The 20,253-nt window shown below is 41.4% G+C and overlaps 1 protein-coding gene across 1 annotated transcript in view; it reads right to left on the bottom strand.

The window, feature by feature from the left end:
* LOC132565490 (polycystin-1-like protein 1) overlaps positions 1 to 20,253 on the bottom strand; it is a 153,002-nt gene that overhangs the window by 23,701 nt on the left and 109,048 nt on the right. The gene's annotated exons all lie outside the window — the stretch shown is intronic.

Below are 20,253 nucleotides of genomic sequence, written 5' to 3'. Positions count from 1 at the left end.
CTCTCCAGATACGCGACAACTGTAGACTTGTCGGTAGCCACACAAATCGCCTTGGACTGCAGAAACCCCCGAAAGGATTGCAGTGCCAAAAGAACTGCCCTCATCTCGAGCACATTGATGTGCTCCGAGAGCTGATCCCCAGACCACTCCCCCGAGCAGCAATGGCCATCGAGGTAAGCTCCCCATCCTGTCATGGAAGCATCCGTGAACAGGGTCATCGAGGGGACAGGCTTGGTCAGAGGAACCCCATGGCGAACATTCTCCTGAATGGTCCACCAGCGAGCGAACTCCCTGACCGACTGAGTGAGAGTTATCCAGGACTCCCACTTCCTGGATGACGGAACCCATTTGGACAGGAGGAACATCTGGAGAGGTCTGATGTGAAGCCCCCCGAGGGGGACCAGATCTGCCAAGACTTTCAGGACCAGCCGGGTATCCTTCACTAGCGATTCCCTCACCCTGTGAAGCATAAGGGATGTGGACGTCTATTCCGCAAGAGTGAAGAAATCCCACGACTACCTGCAGCAGCTTGGTGAATACCAAAGGAGCTGTTGTTAGCCTGCAGGACATGGCCCGGAATTGGAAGACCTTGCTGTTGCACGTGAAACGGAGGAACCTCCGTGCCGACTTCTTGATGGGGATATGGAAATAGGCATCCTTCAGATCTACCGAAGTTGCCCACATCCCGTCCCTCATGGAGGCCATGATGCCCCGTGGGGTCTCCATCTTGAAGTGAGGAGAATCTACGTTCGCCCATCAGGAGCCTGAGCCTGCGGGAGAAGGACAAGAGACCTGAACGGGAGGACCACCGTCCATCCCGCCAGACCCCTGTTCTGTCTCGGAGAAGAAAGAGTCAGGAGCCCTTCTTCTTACCCCCAGGAGGTTTCTTACCCTTCTTACCTTTCCCCTTATTGCCCTTGAAGTGCTGAGGCGACCGAGCCCTCCTTCATATCCTTCTGAATAGAAGGGAGAGCTCCCCTGAACAGGGGTAGAGCCAGAGAAGGGTCAGTCAACAGGCGGGAAAGATAAGGTTCCTCGACTGGGACATTCTTCAAAACTGAAAATCGCCTAGCCAACAGGACATTGGCAAGCTGGGAGACCTGTAAGGCTGTCGATGCCCTTAACGCCGCATTCAGGGCAGCTGTGAGTCTGTCCTGAATATAGGCCTGTTATGTCTCTGGTACCCGACCCTAAGGCAAGTCAGATACCTTGTATAGACTCACTGTCAGGAAGTCTATATACGACAGAACTTGGATGGAAAGGCGCAACATCCTCTCCATCCTGTGGTGCTCTCTCGCCTCGAGCACCACCTGGTCCACCGATTTGCCGGGTCAGACAGCCAGCTCTCTCGACTCCAGCTGGTTGAGGGGCCAGTTGCCTGTCATGTGTAGCGTAGTCAGCAGTAGAATCCAGGAGATGTCGGCCTGTAGGGCCCGCATCCCCGAAAGAACATGCTGAGCCTTGGTTTCAGCAATCTCAAAGCCCCCTACCCCCTGGGAACCCTCCTGGTCGGAAGGGTCATCTTCAGATGACTCGGACGGATCAATAGCTGAGCACCCAGGAGACAGATGGATCACATCATCATCCTCTGCCAAGCCCATACCCTCAGCGTCCATCTCCTCCTCGCTAGCGACTGAAGTCACCCTGGGAGGAACAGAGGCCACCAGAGGAGCCCTTTCCGGAGAGGGGGACTCCTCTATACGGCGTTTAGACGTAGAACGTCTAACAGCCGTAGCTGTAGGCTTGGAAGCCAACCCCTGAGGACAGAAAACTGACGGGTCCGCACTTTTTAGGACCGGCGGCAAATGACCCCCGCAGTAGCAGAACGTTGGGGGGGATTCAGAACTGCTAAATCTTCTCCTAGGGGGTGAGACCATACCCCAAGGGTTCCATGAAGGAAGACCCATGGGGTTGAACCCAAACCCCTGAGGGAATGGGAACGGTCCTGGGGCTGGGAGTGACCCCAGAACTGGCCAAACTGGCCTGTCTGAGCCTGGGGCTGGACACACTGTCCAAAGGACCAGGATGAACCTCTACTCCCACCAGGTGTAAACCCAGCCATGTACAGGCTGAGCCTGTAACCGCTGGGTAACTGCTGGTACCCAGAACCATCCGCAGGTTGGCCCGGGATTGAGTGCCCGCAGGCACCCCTACACCCCGAGCCCAGGGGAAAAGGTGACCGGAAACCAGAAGCCTGACCTGGGGCTCCAAATCCCTGGGGGAAGCCCCCTGGGAAACCCTGCACCTGGGCTCGAGCAACAAGCCCCAGATCCAGAGACCTGTGAGGGTAGGAACCCAGGCCCCGCACTGACACTAATCCCCGTAGCCACTGACAACCCTGACAAAAAGTCAGTGGCAACTGACCCCATACACGAAGGTACCGGTCCGGAGTCAAGCAGCCCCCACCAACGATGCCACCTGATGTGCCGAAGTCCCTGAAAGAATCAGAGACCTGTGACCGGAAGTCCCTTTCCGACGGTAGCACCGCCGGCTGTCGGGAGCTACCGGCCGATTCGACCCTAGACTTCCGTGTCAGGGTTGGGCTGCTCCCCCCCTACACCAGGACGTGCCTGGACAGGGGGAGCCAACCCCTGCACATGGGCGGAGCTCAGAGCGAGAACACCCCCAGCAGTGACAACTTCACTCACCGGCTCAGGACCGGGGGTAGATGACCTGGATGGCTTACCTCTCTTACCGGATGATGAGGACGAATCCCTCTTCTGGTGAGAAGTTCGCCGCCTGGACAGGGGAACCTTTACAGCGGACCCGTCGTGCAAACAAAGTTCGCACGGCGCAGTCTCGCTGCAAGGCAGGCATAAGGGACAGGCATCATGGGGGTCCTGCTCTCCGAAGAAATGAGAACACTCATGTGCCGAACCACGACGCAGCCCTGAACTAGCCATAATTGTTATGATAAGTAAATAACAACAGTTATTATCACAAATAAACGTAACAAAAAGTAAATGGAGTGAAAAAACACAACTCCAACAAACAAATACGAACGAAAGCAAAAGCTAACGAAAAGTAAAATAGCTAAACAATAAAGGCGGTCGAATAAATAATACGACCGAAAAATAGCGAAAAAACTTCACGAAAAAGCGAACGGCGCAAAATACGTGGACACGCTCTCGGTACGTGGAGTATAACAATGGCCAAACAAAGGCCGATCAAAAGCTGGCCGAATAAAGGCCTAAAAAGCTGGATAATTAACAACTAAAAGTCTGCAAAAGACTGTTAATGTTACAGATGGGTTTAAAGCAAAAAGCCGATAGCTAATTACTCGGCTATAAACGAAACTTAAGCTATAAGGAAAAGAAGACACTCAGCTGGATTATAGCACGTCCACCAACTCCAGTAGCCATGAAGATAAGAGGAAGGGAGATAACTCTATGTTCATGACGTGAAGGCTCATGGTCGTAGGGAGGGCGGGATTTTTTAATCTTATGTTTTTGGGATACAAAGATGGGTGTAGGTACAATGCATACTAAAGTTATGGTAATTATTACTGAAATGAAAGTTTTATTTGTTTGATGCAGTTATAGAAAATCACTGATTGTTCATGGGTATCTGAAATCTTGTTTCATAATACCTGATCAACCTGTCATAATTTTGTTTTCATAATGGAACATATATATTTACTTTTCATTTTTTCTTCTCTTTTTAAAAAACCTTGTAGGGAAATGTTTGGAAATCCTCTCAAACCTTATTGGATTACAAGATTGCTCCTCCTCAACTTACTGGGATAATTTGATTACTGACACTAAACCTGGTAGGATGACTTGATTATTGACCCTAAACCTGCTGGGATGACTTGATAACTGACCCTGAACCTGCTGGGATGACTTGATAACTGACCCTAAACCTGCTGGGATGACTTCATAGACCCTAAACCTGCTGGGATGACTTGATTACCGACACTAAACTGGCTGAGATGACTTGATAACTGACCCTAAACCTGCTGGGATGACTTGATTACCGACACTAAACTGGCTGGGATGACTTGATAACTGACCCTAAACCTGCTGGGATGACTTGCTTACTAACCCTAAACCTGCTGGGATGACTTGATTACTGACCCTAAACCTGCTGGGATGACTTGATAACTGACCCTAAACCTGCTGGGATGACTTCATAGACCCTAAACCTGCTGGGATGACTTCATTACTGACACTAAACCTGCTGGGATGACTTGATTACCGACACTAAACTGGCTGGGATGACTTGATAACTGACCCTAAACCTGCTGGGATGACTTGATTACCGACACTAAACTGGCTGGGATGACTTGATAACTGACCCTAAACCTGCTGGGAAGACTTGCTTACTGACCCTAAACCTGCTGGGATGACGTGATTACTGACCCTAAACCTGCTGGGATGACTTGATTACTGACCCTAAACCTGCTGGATTGACTTCATAGGCCCTAAACCAGCTGGGATGACTTGATTACTGACACTAAACCTGCTGGGATGATTTGATGACTGACACTAAACCTGCTGGGATGACTTCATAGACACCAAACCTGCTGGGATGACTTCATAGACCCTAAACCTGTTGGGATGACTTGATTACTGACACTAAACGTGCTGGGATGACTTGATGACTGACCCTAAACCTGCTGGGATGACTTGATTACTGATCCTAAACCTGCTGGGATGACTTCATAGACCCTAAACCTGCTGGGATGACTTGATTACTGACACTAAACCTGCTGGGATGACTTGATTACTGACCCTAAACCTACCGGGATGACTTGATTACTGACCCTAAACCTGCTGGATTGACTTCATAGACCCTAAACCACCTGGGATGACTTGATTACTGACACTAAACCTGCTGGAATGACTTGATTACTGACCCTAAACCTGCTGGGATGACTTCATAGACCCTAAACCTGCTGGGATGACTTCATAGAGTCTAAACCTGCTGGGATGACTTGATTACTGACCCTAAACCTGCTGGGATGACTTGATTACTGACACTAAACCTGCTGGGATGACTTCATAGACCCTAAACCTGCTGGGATGACTTCATAGAGTCTAAACCTGCTGGGATGACTTGATTACTGACACTAAACCTGCTGGGATGACTTGATTACTGACCCTAAACCAGCTGGGATGACTTGATTACTGACACTAAACCTGCTGGGATGACTTGATTACTGACCCTAAACCTGCTGGGATGACTTCATAGACACTAAAAATGCTGGGATGACTTCATAGACACTAAACCTGCTGGGATGACTTGATTACTGACACTAAACCTGCTGGGATGACTTGATTACTGACCCTAAACCTGCTGGGATGACTTCATAGACACTAAATCTTCTTTGATGACTTGATTACTGACCCTAAACCTGCTGGGATGACTTCATAGACACTAAACCTGCTGGGATGACTTCATAGACAATAAACCTGCTGGGATGACTTGATTACTGACCCTAAACCTGCTGGGATGACTTCATAGACACTAAACCTGCTTGGATGACTTCATAGACATTAAAAATGCTGGGATGACTTGATTACTGACCCTAAACCTGCTGGGATGACTTGATTACTGACCCTAAACCTGCTGGGATGACTTCATAGACACTAAACCTGCTGGGATGACTTGATTACTGACCCTAAACCTGCTGGGATGACTTGATTACTGACCCTAAACCTGCTGGGATGACTTGATTACTGACCCTAAACCTGCTGGGATGACTTGATTACTGACCCTAAACCTGCTGGGATGACTTCATAGACCCTAAACCTGCTGGGATGACTTGATTACTGACACTAAACCTGCTGGGATGACTTGATTACTGACACTAAACCTGCTGGGATGACTTGATTACTGACCCTAAACCTGCTGGGATGACTTGATTACTGACCCTAAACCTGCTGGGATGACTTGATTACTGACCCTAAACCTGCTGGGATGACTTCATTACTGACATTAAACCTGCTGGGATGACTTGAAACCTAAACCTGCTGGGATGACTTGATTACTGACACTAAACCTGCTGGGACCTGATGACTTGATTACTGACACTAAACCTGCTGGGATGACTTCATAGACACTAAACCTGCTTGATGAATTCATAGACCCTAAACCTGCTGGGATGACTTGATTACTGACCCTAAACCTGCTGGGATGACTTCATAGACACTAAACCTGCTTGGATGACTTCATAGACACTAAACCAGCTGGGATGACTTGATTACTGACCCTATACCTGATGGGATGACTTGATGACTGACCCTAAACCTGCTGGGATGACTTGATTACTGATCCTAAACCTGCTGGGATGACTTCATAGACCCTAAACCTGCTGGGATGACTTGATAGACACTAAACCCGCTATGACCAATTCTGAGAGTATTACACTGCTGGGATGACTTGATTACTGACCCTAAACCTGCTGGGATGACTTCATAGACCCTAAACCTGCTGGGATGACTTGATTACTGACACTAAACCTGCTGGGATGACTTGATTACTGACCCTAAACCTGCTGGGATGACTTGATTACTGATCCTAAACCTGCTGGGATGACTTCCTAAACCTGCTGGGATGACTTCATTACTGACACTAAACCTGCTGGGATGACTTGACTTAATCTGACACTAAACCTGCTGGGATGACTTCATAGACACTAAACCTGCTGGGATGACTTCATTAAACCTGCTGACACTAAACCTGCTGGGATGACTTCATTACTGACACTAAACCTGCTGGGATGACTTGATTACTGACCCTAAACCTGCTGGGATGACTTCATAGACACTAAATCTTCTTTGATGACTTGATTACTGACCCTAAACCTGTCATGACGTCCTAGACACTAAACCTGCTGGGATGACGTGATTACTGACCCTAAACCTGCTGGGATGACTTCATAGACACTAAACCTGCTGGGATGACTTCATAGACACTAAACCTGCTTGGATGACTTCATAGACATTAAAAATGCTGGGATGACTTCATAGACACTAAACCTGCTTGGATGACTTCATAGACACTAAACCTGCTGGGATGACTTCATAGACACTAAACCTGCTGGGATGACTTGATTACTGATCCTAAACCTGCTGGGATGACTTCATAGACACTAAACCTGCTGGGATGACTTCATAGACACTAAACCTGCTGGGATGACTTCATAGACACTAAACCTGCTGGGATGACTTCATAGACACTAAACCTGCTTGGATGACTTCATAGACATTAAAAATGCTGGGATGACTTGATTACTGACCCTAAACCTGCTGGGATGACTTCATAGACACTAAACCTGCTTGGATGACTTCATAGACACTAAACCTGCTGGGATGACTTGATTACTGACCCTAAACCTGCTGGGATGACTTGATTACTGACCCTAAACCTGCTGGGATGACTTCATAGACACTAAACCTGCTTGGATGACTTCATAGACATTAAAAATGCTGGGATGACTTGATTACTGACCCTAAACCTGCTGGGATGACTTGATTACTGACCCTAAACCTGCTGGGATGACTTCATAGACACTAAATCTTCTTTGATGACGTGATTACTGACCCTAAACCTGCTGGGATGACTTCATAGACACTAAACCTGCTTGGATGACTTCATAGACACTAAACCTGCTGGGATGACTTGATTACTGAAAACCTGATTACTGACACTAAACCTGCTGGGATGACTTCATAGACATTAAATCTTCTTTGATGACGTGATTACTGACCCTAAACCTGCTGGGATGACTTCATAGACACTAAACCTGCTGGGATGACTTGATTACTGACCCTAAACCTGCTGGGATGACTTCATAGACACTAAACCTGCTGGGATGACTTGATTACTGACACTAAACCTGCTGGGATGACTTAAACCTGCTGGGATTGAGACCTAAACCTGCTTACTGACTTAAACCTGCTTACTGACCCTAAACCTGCTGGATGACTTGATTACTGACACTAAACCTGCTGGGATGACTAGACCCTAAACCTACTACAAAAACCTGCTGGGATATCATCTCCCCTAAACCTACAAGGATTACTTATTACTCCCCCTAAACCTGCCTTCAAACCTACAAGGAAACCTACCTAAAGGATGCCTACAAGGATTATTATAACTCCCCCTAAACCTACAAGGATTAGATTATACTCTCCCCTAAACCTACAAGGATTAGATTATTACTCCCCCTAAACCTACAAGGATTAGATTATTACTCCCTACAAGGATTAGATTAAACCTACAAGGATTATTATTACTCCCCCTAAACCTACAAGGATTAGAATTATCAAACCTACAAGGATTAGATAACTCCCCCTAAACCTACAAGGATTAGAATATCATCTCCCCTAAACCTACAAGGATTAGATTATTACTCCCTCTAAACCTACAAGGATTAAATTATAACTCCCCCTAAACCTACAAGGATTAGATTATTACTCCCCCTAAACCTACAAGGATTAGATTATTACTCCCCCTAAACCTACAAGGATTAGATTCCCCCTATTACTCCCCCTAAACCTACAAGGATTAGATTATTACTCCCCTAAACCTACAAGGATTAGATTATACTCCCCCTAAACCTACAAGGATCTCCCCTAAACCTACAAGGATTAGATTATTACTCCCCCTAAACCTACAAGGATTATCATCTCCCCCTAAACCTACAAGGATTAGATTATTACTCCCCCTAAACCTACAAGGATTAGATTAAAACTCCCCCGAATCCTACAAGGATTAGATTATGACTCCCCCTAAACCTACAAGGATTAGATAAGTCCCCCTAAACCTACAAGGATTAGATAAGTCCCCCTCAACCTACAAGGCTTAGATTATTACTCCCCCTAAACCTACAAGGATTAGATTATTACTCCCCCTAAACCTACAAGGATGAGATTATTACTCCCCCTAAACCTACAAGGATTAGATTATCACTCCCTCTAAACCTACAAGGATTAGATTATTACTCCCCCTAAACCTACAAGGATTAGAATATCATCTTCCCTAAACCTACAAGGATAAGATTATTACTCCCCCTAAACCTACAAGGATTAGATAACTCCCCCTAAACCTACAAGGATTAGATAACTCCCCCTAAACCTACAAGGATTAGATTATTACTCCCCCTAAACCTACAAGGATTAGATTATTACTCCCTCTAAACCTACAAGGATTAGATTAAACCTCCCCCCCTAAACCTACAAGGATTAGATTATTACTACAAGGATTAGATTATTACCCCCCTAAACCTACAAGGATTAGATTATTATAAACTCCCCCTAAACCTACAAGGATTAGATTATTACTCCCCCTAAACCTACAAGGATTAGATTATAACTCCCCCTAAACCTACAAGGATTAGATTATTACTCCCTCTAAACCTACAAGGATGAGATTATTACTCCCCCTAAACCTACAAGGATTAGATTATTACTCCCTCTAAACCTACAAGGATTAGATTATTACTCCCCCTAAACCTACAAGGATTAGATTATCACTCCCCCTAAACCTACAAGGATTAGATTATAACTCCCCCTAAACCTACAAGGATTAGATTATAACTCCCCCTAAACCTACAAGGATTAGATTATTACTCCCCCTAAACCTACAAGGATTAAATTATAACTCCCCCTAAACCTACAAGGATTAGATTATTACTCCCCCTAAACCTACAAGGATTAGATTATAACTCCCCCTAAACCTACAAGGATTAGATTATTACTCCCTCTAAACCTACAAGGATTAGATTATAACTCCCCCTAAACCTACAAGGATTAGATTATTACTCCCCCTAAACCTACAAGGATTAGATTATTACTCCCCCTAAACCTACAAGGATTAGATTATTACTCCCCCTAAACCTACAAGGATTAGATAACTCCCCCTAAACCTACAAGGATTAGATTATTACTCCCCCTAAACCTACAAGGATTAGATTATTACTCCCCCTAAACCTACAAGGATTAGATTATTACTCCCCCTAAACCTACAAGGATTAGATTATTACTCCCCCTAAACCTACAAGGATTAGATTATTACTCCCTCTAAACCTACAAGGATTAGATTATAACTCCCCCTAAACCTACAAGGATTAGATAACTCCCCCTAAACCTACAAGGATGAGATTATTACTCCCCCTAAACCTACAAGGATTAGATTATCACTCCCTCTAAACCTACAAGGATTAGATTATCACTCCCCCTAAACCTACAAGGATTAGATTACTCCCCCTAAACCTACAAGGATGAGATTATTACTCCCCCTAAACCTACAAGGATTAGATTATTACTCCCCCTAAACCTACAAGGATTAGATTATTACTCCCTCTAAACCTACAAGGATTAGATTATTCCCCCTCCCCTCTAAACCTACAAGGATTAGATTATTACTCCCCCTAAACCTACAAGGATGAGATTATTACTCCCCCTAAACCTACAAGGATTAGATTATCACTCCCTCTAAACCTACAAGGATTAGATTATTACTCCCCCTAAACCTACAAGGATTAGATTATTACTCCCCCTAAACCTACAAGGATTAGATTATTACTCCCTCTAAACCTACAAGGATTAGATTATTACTCCCCCTAAACCTACAAGGATTAGATTATTACTCCCTCTAAACCTACAAGGATTAGATTATTACTCCCCCTAAACCTACAAGGATTAGATTATAACTCCCCCTAAACCTACAAGGATTAGATTATTACTCCCCCTAAACCTACAAGGATTAAATTATAACTCCCCCTAAACCTACAAGGATTAGATTATCACTCCCCCTAAACCTACAAGGATTAGATTATTACTCCCCCTAAACCTACAAGGATTAGAATATCATCTCCCCTAAACCTACAAGGATTAAATTATTACTACCCCTAAACCTACAAGGATAAGATTATTACTCCCCCTAAACCTACAAGGATAAGATTATTACTCCCCCTAAACCTACAAGGATTAGATAACTCCCCCTAAACCTACAAGGATTAGAATATCATCTCCCCTAAACCTACAAGGATTAGATTATTACTCCCTCTAAACCTACAACCTAAACCTACAAGGATTAGATTATTACTCGAGCTTAAACTATGTGTATTTTTTTATGAAGTGTGCTATTCCTATATGGATTATATTATTACTCCCCCTAAACCTACAAGGATTAGATTATTACTCTCCCCTAAACCTACAAGGATTAGATTATTCTCCCCTAAACCTACAAGGATTAGATTATTACTCCCCCTAAACCTACAAGGATTAGATTATAACTCCCCCTAAACCTACAAGGATTAGATTATTACTCCCCCTAAACCTACAAGGATTAGAATATCATCTCCCCTAAACCTACAAGGATTAAATTATAACTCCCTCTAAACCTACAAGGATTAGATTATCACTCCCCCTAAACCTACAAGGATTAGATAACTCCCTCTAAACCTACCTCCCCACTAAACCTACAAGGATTAGAATATCATCTCCCCTAAACCTACAAGGATTAGATTATTACTCCCCACTAAACCTACAAGGATTAGAATATCATCTCCCCTAAACCTACAAGGATTAGATTATTACTCCCCCTAAACCTACAAGGATTAGATAACTCCCCCTAAACCTACAAGGATTAGATTATTACTCCCCCTAAACCTACAAGGATTAGATTATTACTCCCCACTAAACCTACAAGGATTAGAATATCATCTCCCCTAAACCTACAAGGATTAGATTATTACTCCCCCTAAACCTACAAGGATTAGATTATTACTCCCCCTAAACCTACAAGGATTAGATTATTACTCCCCACTAAACCTACAAGGATTAGATTATTACTCCCCCTAAACCTACAAGGATTAGATTATTACTCCCCACTAAACCTACAAGGATTAGAATATCATCTCCCCTTAACCTACAAGGATTAGATTATTACTCCCCCTAAACCTACAAGGATTAGATAACTCCCTCTAAACCTACAAGGATTAGATAACTCCCTCTAAACCTACAAGGATTAGATAACTCCCCCTAAACCTACAACGATGAGATTATTACTCCCCCTAAACCTACAAGGATTAGATAACTCCCTCTAAACCTACAAGGATTAGATAACTCCCTCTAAACCTACAAGGATTAGATAACTCCCCCTAAACCTACAAGGATTAGATTATTACTCCCCCTAAACCTACAAGGATGAGATTATTACTCCCCCTAAACCTACAAGGATTAGATTATTACTCCCTCTAAACCTACAAGGATTAGATAACTCCCTCTAAACCTACAAGGATTAGATAACTCCCCCTAAACCTACAAGGATTAGATAACTCCCCCTAAACCTACAAGGATTAGATAACTCCCTCCAAACCTACAAGGATTAGATTATTACTCTCAATTTTATGTAACAATATTTATCTTAGAGACATTTGAAAATCAAATTGAATCAGGCATGTATGCTTATCAAAATTTGACAAATTGAATTTATTTTGTACTCCACTGCACTTCGGAGACTATGGTATGTTTCTGTCCTGGGGTACCATGCAGTGAAGAGGAGACAGATTTACTGGCTTTACACTCTAGGCTTAGGAGTGTCAATTCTGCTGCTTTGGGCTGGTGTTCTGCATTATCCTTCTGGGGACAAATGTCCTTGGGTTTCTGTTCCCCTGGGAACAAGTGTCCTTGGGTTTCTGTTCCCCTGGGGACAAGTGTCCTTTGGTTTCTGTTCCCCTGGGGACAAGTGTCCTTGGGTTTCTGTTCCCCTGGGAACAAGTGTCCTTGGGTTTCTGTTCCCCTGGGGACAAGTGTCTTTGGGTTTCTGTTCCCCTGGGGACAAGTGTCCTTGGGTTTCTGTTCCCCTGGGGACAAGTGTCCTTGGGTTTCTGTTCCCCTGGGGACAAGTGTCCTTGGGTTTCTGTTCCCCTGGGGACAAGTGTCCTTGGGTTTCTGTTCCCCTGGGGACAAGTGTCCTTGGGTTTCCGTTCTCTTTTGGATAGGTAACAAAGTCTTCATTATGATGATAATGTGACTCACTCTTTGTATGTGTTTTCATTTATATTGTCTGGATGTCCTTATGTTACAGGTTTGTCATTTGTGTATGGTAATCTACATCAAACTATAACATTTCATGTAGTTATTTTTATGTTACTCTTTTCATAAGACATTTTCTTATTATCAAAAAATCCCAACTGTTCTTATTCTAAAAAATTCTTTGACAATAAGAGCTAATTTGGATAAAAAACCAGCTTTTAATATATGATAGTATGGATGACCAAAGGTGTTGCTAGGTTTGCAGAGCAACATGTCATTAAGATCTTTGAAGTCAAATCATTTTTATTGAGCTTTACAAAATATCGATCTCAAGCCTTTACAAAACATTTTATCATGATTTCCTAATATTGCAATTCATTTTTATTTAAATATCAGTCTTTACACTCAATTTTCAAATCATGCAGTTTATTTTACAACATTTGAATGAACAAATCCAAACTTGAGTATGGATTCCTTTATTGGTAAAACCTACCTTCTTTACTACTTCCCAAAATTGTGGCAAAACAGTAGGTTCAGCTACACTAGAATGTATTCACAAAATAAAATGCTTTTTGCATGTCCGCCAAGTGTTGCTGTGATGTAGTTTCTCAGCATCCTTTCTCTATCTAGTCTGTTTTTCTTCATGATTATCAAATATGGACCAACATGACCGAAATAAAATTGCCATTTTAGTCCAAATATGTACCTTAAATATGATCTGTTCAAATTTTTTTATTTCCATATTTTTTTACCATTTGCAAAAATTCAAATGAAATAAAAGTTGTCAGCTGATAAGTTTGGTGCTTCACGTTGGTTGTGTTTGGTATTGTAGACACATTTTCTTGTTTATCTCCTGGTGTATTAATTTTTCATATACCAGGTAACGTACACACCAAAACCAAAACAAAATGACAAAATCACAATCTGAAAAATTCCAAATCCAAGATGATTTTGTGGTACCGTATAGCTGGTTAATTCCACTGGTTGAAATTTATGCTATTTGCTTTTAAAAGAATCAAATTAATCTTTAAACATATAAAAAAATTTGCAATCTGGATTTAAAAAGACATCTAATACACCCCTTTCTAATCCTTTCAATGATTAAATACTCGTGATAAAGTTAATGTACCATGAAATAGCCAAAATATCATCCTGGAGAAAGTAAGCAGTAATACGGTGTATAGGAACATGTTGTTGAATAACACAAGCTTTTTGCTAGAAAACAGATTTAATGTAGACTATCTGTCTGTGGTCTATTGAGATCCTTTCTTCAAAGTCTTCTGTTATTTAGTTGTGAACATTGATTTCTGATTTACCAATTTGACATTAACATTGAAGACGTCTTATCAAAGTCAGGGAAAACTTTCATGTTATAAAACTAAAAATAATAATACCCGGATACAAGTGTAACAACACTTACTGTGTTCTACTGTAATCACGCTGTGATTGGTTATTAACTCCCATCACATGAAACAATATGATTGGTTAATGGACTGAAATAAGAAGGGCTGTGATTGGTCATTGATTCCCATCACAAAGAGCTGAAATTGAGCACTGACTCTCTGCCATAAAAGTTGTAGTTGGTGGTTTGTCCTGTAGAATTAATTGACTTGACCTTTGACTCTCTGATGGTTGGATTCAACTAAAACAAACTACTATTGATTATTTTCAGTGTTCTAACAGAGAAATTGAATATTTCAAGAATCTTGGTTTTGTGACTATGAGAAGAATCTTTGTTTTGTGACTATGAAAAGAGTCTTTGTTTTTTGTGACTATGAGAAGAGTCTTTGTTTTTTGTGACTATGAGAAGAGTCTTTGTTTTTTGTGACTATGAGAAGAGTCTTTGTTTTCTGTGACTATGAGAAGAATCTTCGTTTTTTGTGACTATGAGAAGAATCTGGGTTTTTTGTGACTATGAGAAGAATCTGGGTTTTTTGTGACTATGAGAAGAATCTGGGTTTTTTGTGACTATGAGAAGAATCTTCGTTTTTTGTGACTATGAGAAGAATCTGGGTTTTTTGTGACTATGAGAATCCTCATTTCCAGTTCATGAACTATTCTTTCAAAACTTTATTAGATTTTTTGTTTCAACTTCAGTATGGTAGAGGTTTATGAAAACCGAAATGTTATATTTATTTCATCAATCCAGTATAAATGAAGATAAACATAAACACCTTTCACTGAAGTTTACATTTATCTTCAATTAAAATAATTGAAGTTGTTTATTAATTGTGATACTGTCTTCCAATCTTTAATATCTACACCTTACTAAGTAAGAAAGTCAGTTGTATCTTATTGTTTAAATATATTGTTGACCATGGTGACAGCCTCACTGCTCTTGTTTATGATTCATTCTGTGTGTCTGTAATTGTACATTACAAATAATGGAACAGACTCCTTCAAAACTCTGCAGACAGGATACTGTTTACATGTTCATCACAACGAAGAACCTCCATGTTCAAACTTAACAGTCATCAATCAAAATTGTTGTAAATAAAATTCTGAAATCAAAATTATATGAAAATTGTTTTGAAAAATATTTCAATTTACATTCATATGTTTTTAAAATATAATGGATTTCAATTATTTTGAAAAGATTTCTTGTAGCAAAAATTTTGATTTAATTCCAAAGCAAGCGATGAACAAGCAGGTTCTTTTTGTTCGAGTTCATGCAGTTAAAACATTTACAAACAACTAAAACAAAGCCATCATTCCTGTTAAGTTTTGCTTTAATGAAAAACAATTTGACTGAGTTCAACAGTTTAACAAACATGCTGAATATGCATTCATAACAACAAAACGCTGACATCAATATATAAGGGTTATCGGTGTTAAATTTTTATACATGGCTGACAGTGTGGATTTGGTAAACAATCCAATTTTATTGTAAAATGTAAGTTAGCTTGTCTGGAAAGGCTACAAATGTAACAGATTGCCTGTATTTAACGTCAAACTATTTTGAAATTAAAAATGTTTATGATTGTGAAGCGTTAAATGTCACAGCGATCAGGACATGGATAACTCTCACTACCTACCAGACTAATATCATCTAAGTAATGGGAGGAAACAGAATAGAAGCAAGAAATTGTGTGAAATTGATCTCAGAATAGATATTTTCATTTCGAAAATGGAAAACAAATCTGGTTTCATCTTCAATAAATATTTGATAAGATTTAACATCTCTTTTTGACCTTGACCCATCATTGACAACAAACCTTACAATTCAATCATCATTTTTGTACAAATATATTTTCCTTTTTCGTATGATCTTGATCTTTTACATCTCCATTACTGTGAAAAAGTAGTGATTAAGAAAGCTCTTAAAACCTTCTGTTCTAAACCTTGACAACTTTAAATTCCATTTTCTCAACTTGTACTTTATGAGAGCCTTAACAGATCAACAACTTACCTTAGTTTGTACTTACCTTGTAGGGGTGAGTAAACTTATATCGATGAATCCTTGGCTAATTCATGTCAATGTGACAAGTTTGGTGTTGGGTGAAAACAGTGAGTATAGTATTACACTGTACTAGCATTTTCCTTTGTTGTAGATATATGTACCTTCCTAGATCTTAGGCGTGATTGGGCATGCCGTGCATAAGCCACCTTTGTTCATAAAGGTGGGAAGCACTCATATGACCCTTTGATCAACTGCAATTTGTTTTCATGCATTTGTTTCTTCCTGGTGTTTCATCTTGTAATCTTCAACAACGAAAAATTAATAATTCATTGCCCAAGAGCTGCCTTTAAGTGATCTGGATGCCCCCTCTGAAGAGGAAACGGCGAAGATAAATATCTGTGATGTCATCACAACTGGTCCACGTACATGTCTCATTTTACAAAAAAAGAGCTAATTATGGTAAAGACCTGCAGTGTTTTTTTCCGACAAAGACTGGTAATGTTATACTCAAAGCTTAAATTGAACTTGTGTCACCATGCCATCACTACAACAAAGTGACTGATGCCTTTCTCACCGGCTGACCATACTTAACATTCTTGTCTGAACTACAAGAAGTCGACATGCAAGATACACAAAACGCCATGCAATGTTTAGTCCACTCATCCTATATATAAAAACAAGAGATACACATTGTTAAATATACACTGTAACAAATCAATCAAAAGTTAGTACAGCTAGTAGGGACATTTTACATAAAATCTTTTTCTATTTCCTAAGAACTAATATCATTTCGGCAGATCATACCATTCTGATCCCTGTAAAATTTTCTCACAATTTATGACTTGAGGACTATGGGTGTTTACAGCCAACAGGGTTGTAACATAGCTAAGCACCAATCTAATCAATATGTTGATTTGAAGTTGTATACTGTGTTTAGGCGTCTAATAAGTAAGTCAGCACGCACTGTTACCAAATTTTACACATCTACCAAAGCTTTTCCTTACTTCTACAGGATTCAATCCAACCTGGTACTCACTGACCTTTCATCCTGTGAACTTGTGCTAGACAGCTTAATGTCAATATTTAAGTCTTCTATGTGAAGGACTACACACCAGCATGTGTCTGGTACCCAGTACACGAGCTAGGTGGAAGGACAATTTCCAAACAAAAATATAGGACATGTAGATTATATTATGTAATTCTATGAGGCAGAATAGTCTTGAAAAAAAATTCCAGTGTGATCAATCTAATTAAGAAATGATTACAATTTACTTAAATGTTTATATTACTGAATGATGAAATAATTGAGGAAGTAAATGCCCTGTTGATGATCACTGGTCTGTCAGCTGTAACATTAATAGGTAGATGTCCGTGATCAAATAACCTTGACATTTCAATAATCACCTACCTACACTTAAGAAACAGTTAAACAAGAGTTTCCTGAAGACAATATTTACCACCAAAACAAAATTAACAGACTTCGTGATTGCATGAAGAGGATTTTTTGAGGGGAGTTTTTGTGAGTTAATTTTCCATTTATTTTTCCAATTCTCTGTGTATCACATGGCATCTGTGTGTCACATGATGTCTAGCCAGAAAGTAAATAAGGTTATTTGATTTCTATGCGTCATACGATAGCAACTTTTTTTACAAAAGAGAATCAGCCAAGATGACATGGTGAATTTAATTTGACTACAGCTCAGATTTTAACCTGATCAGCCTTTCAGCTCCCACAGGAGGCTTTCCATTTCCTGGGCGGTCCAGTGTATCACTTACTTTTTAAATGCAAAAAATCTTTACCACCTACATACATGAGCCAGAAACTTGCACAAGCTAATGGCAGGGACTTGATCCTCACCATGTTACAGAGTCGGATTAAAATGACCAGTTGACATGGCAGATTTTCATTAACAGCGACACCATGACAAAGTAACGGAACCTATCTGACTGTTGTCTGTAACTAATGTATAGCCATATGTTATGATTTCTGGATATAAATATTGACTTGGTGCCTCACAATGCAGAATCGTTTATTGAACAAATCTGAATCGTGTACTCACTGTGACACACTAGAGCTGTACTACATGTATGTGACAGACTAGAGCTGTACTACATGTACGTGACAGACTAGAGCTGTACTACATGTACGTGACAGACTAGAGCTGTACTACATGTATGTGACAGACTAGAGCTGTACTACAGGTACTCACTGTGACACACTAGAGCTGTACTACATGTATGTGACAGACTAGAGCTGTACTACAGGTACGTGACAGACTAGAGCTGTACTACATGTACGTGACAGACTAGAGCTGTACTACATGTACTCACTGTGACACACTAGAGCTGTACTACATGTACTCACTGTGACAGAGTAGAGCTGTACTACATGTACGTGACAGACTAGAGCTGTAATACATGTACTCACTGTGACAGACTAGAGCTTGTGACAGAGTAGAGCTGTACTACATGTACGTGACAGACTAGAGCTGTAATACATGTACTCACTGTGACAGACTAGAGCTGTACGACATGTACTCACTGTGACACACTAGAGCTGTACTATATGTATGTGACAGACTAGAGCTGTACTACATGTACTCACTGTGACAGACTAGAGCTGTACTACATGTACTCACTGTGACAGAGTAGAGCTGTACTACATGTACTCACTGTGACAGACTAGAGCTGTACGACATGTACTCACTGTGACACACTAGAGCTGTACTATATGTATGTGACAGACTAGAGCTGTACTACATGTACGTTACAGACTAGAGTTGTACTACATGTACTCACTGTGACACACTAGAGCTGTACTACATGTACTCACTGTGACAGACTAGAGCTGTACTACATGTACGTGACAGACTAGAGCTGTACTACATGTACTCACTGTGACAGACTAGAGCTGTACTACATGTACTCACTGTGACAGACTAGAGCTGTACCACATGTACTCACTGTGACACACTAGAGCTGTACTACATGTACTCACTGTGACAGACTAGAGCTGTACTACATGTACTAACTACGACAGACTAGAGCTGTACTACATGTACTCACTGTGACAGACTAGAGCTGTACTACATGTACTCACTGTGACACACTAGAGCTGTACTATATGTATGTGACAGACTAGAGCTGTACTACATGTACGTTACAGACTAGAGCTGTACTACATGTACTCACTGTGACAGACTAGAGCTGTACTACATGTACTCACTGTGACACACTAGAGCTGTACTACATGTACGTGACAGACTAGAGCTGTACTACATGTACGTGACAGACTACAGCTGTACTACATGTACTCACTGTGACACACTAGAGCTGTACTACATGTACTCACTGTGACAGACTCGAGCTGTACTACATGTACTCACTGTGACACACTAGAGCTGTACTACATGTACGTGACAGACTAGAGCTGTACTACATGTACTCACTGCGACAGACTAGAGCTGTACTACATGTACGTGACAGACTAGAGCTCTACTACATGTACGTGACAGACTAGACCTGTACTACATGTACGTGACAGACTAGAGCTGTACTACATGTACTCACTGTGACAGACTAGAGCTGTACTACATGTACGTGACAGACTAGAGCTGTACTACATGTACTCACTGTGACAGACTAGAGCTGTGTACGTGACAGACTAGTTACATGTACGTGACAGACTAGAGCTGTACTACATGTACTCACTGTGACAGACTAGAGCTGTACTACATGTTCTCACTGTGACAGACTAGAGCTGTACTACATGTTCTCACTGTGACAGACTAGAGCTGTACTACATGTTCTCACTGTGACAGACTAGAGCTGTACTACATGTACTCACTGTGACAGACTAGAGCT

Source organism: Ylistrum balloti, unplaced genomic scaffold, assembly GCF_031769215.1.
Source record: "Ylistrum balloti isolate Yb309-2 unplaced genomic scaffold, AGI_CSIRO_Ybal_v1 Utg369724, whole genome shotgun sequence".
Lineage (NCBI taxonomy): Eukaryota > Metazoa > Mollusca > Bivalvia > Pectinida > Pectinidae > Ylistrum > Ylistrum balloti.
This window is presented reverse-complemented; position numbering and strand designations above follow the sequence as displayed.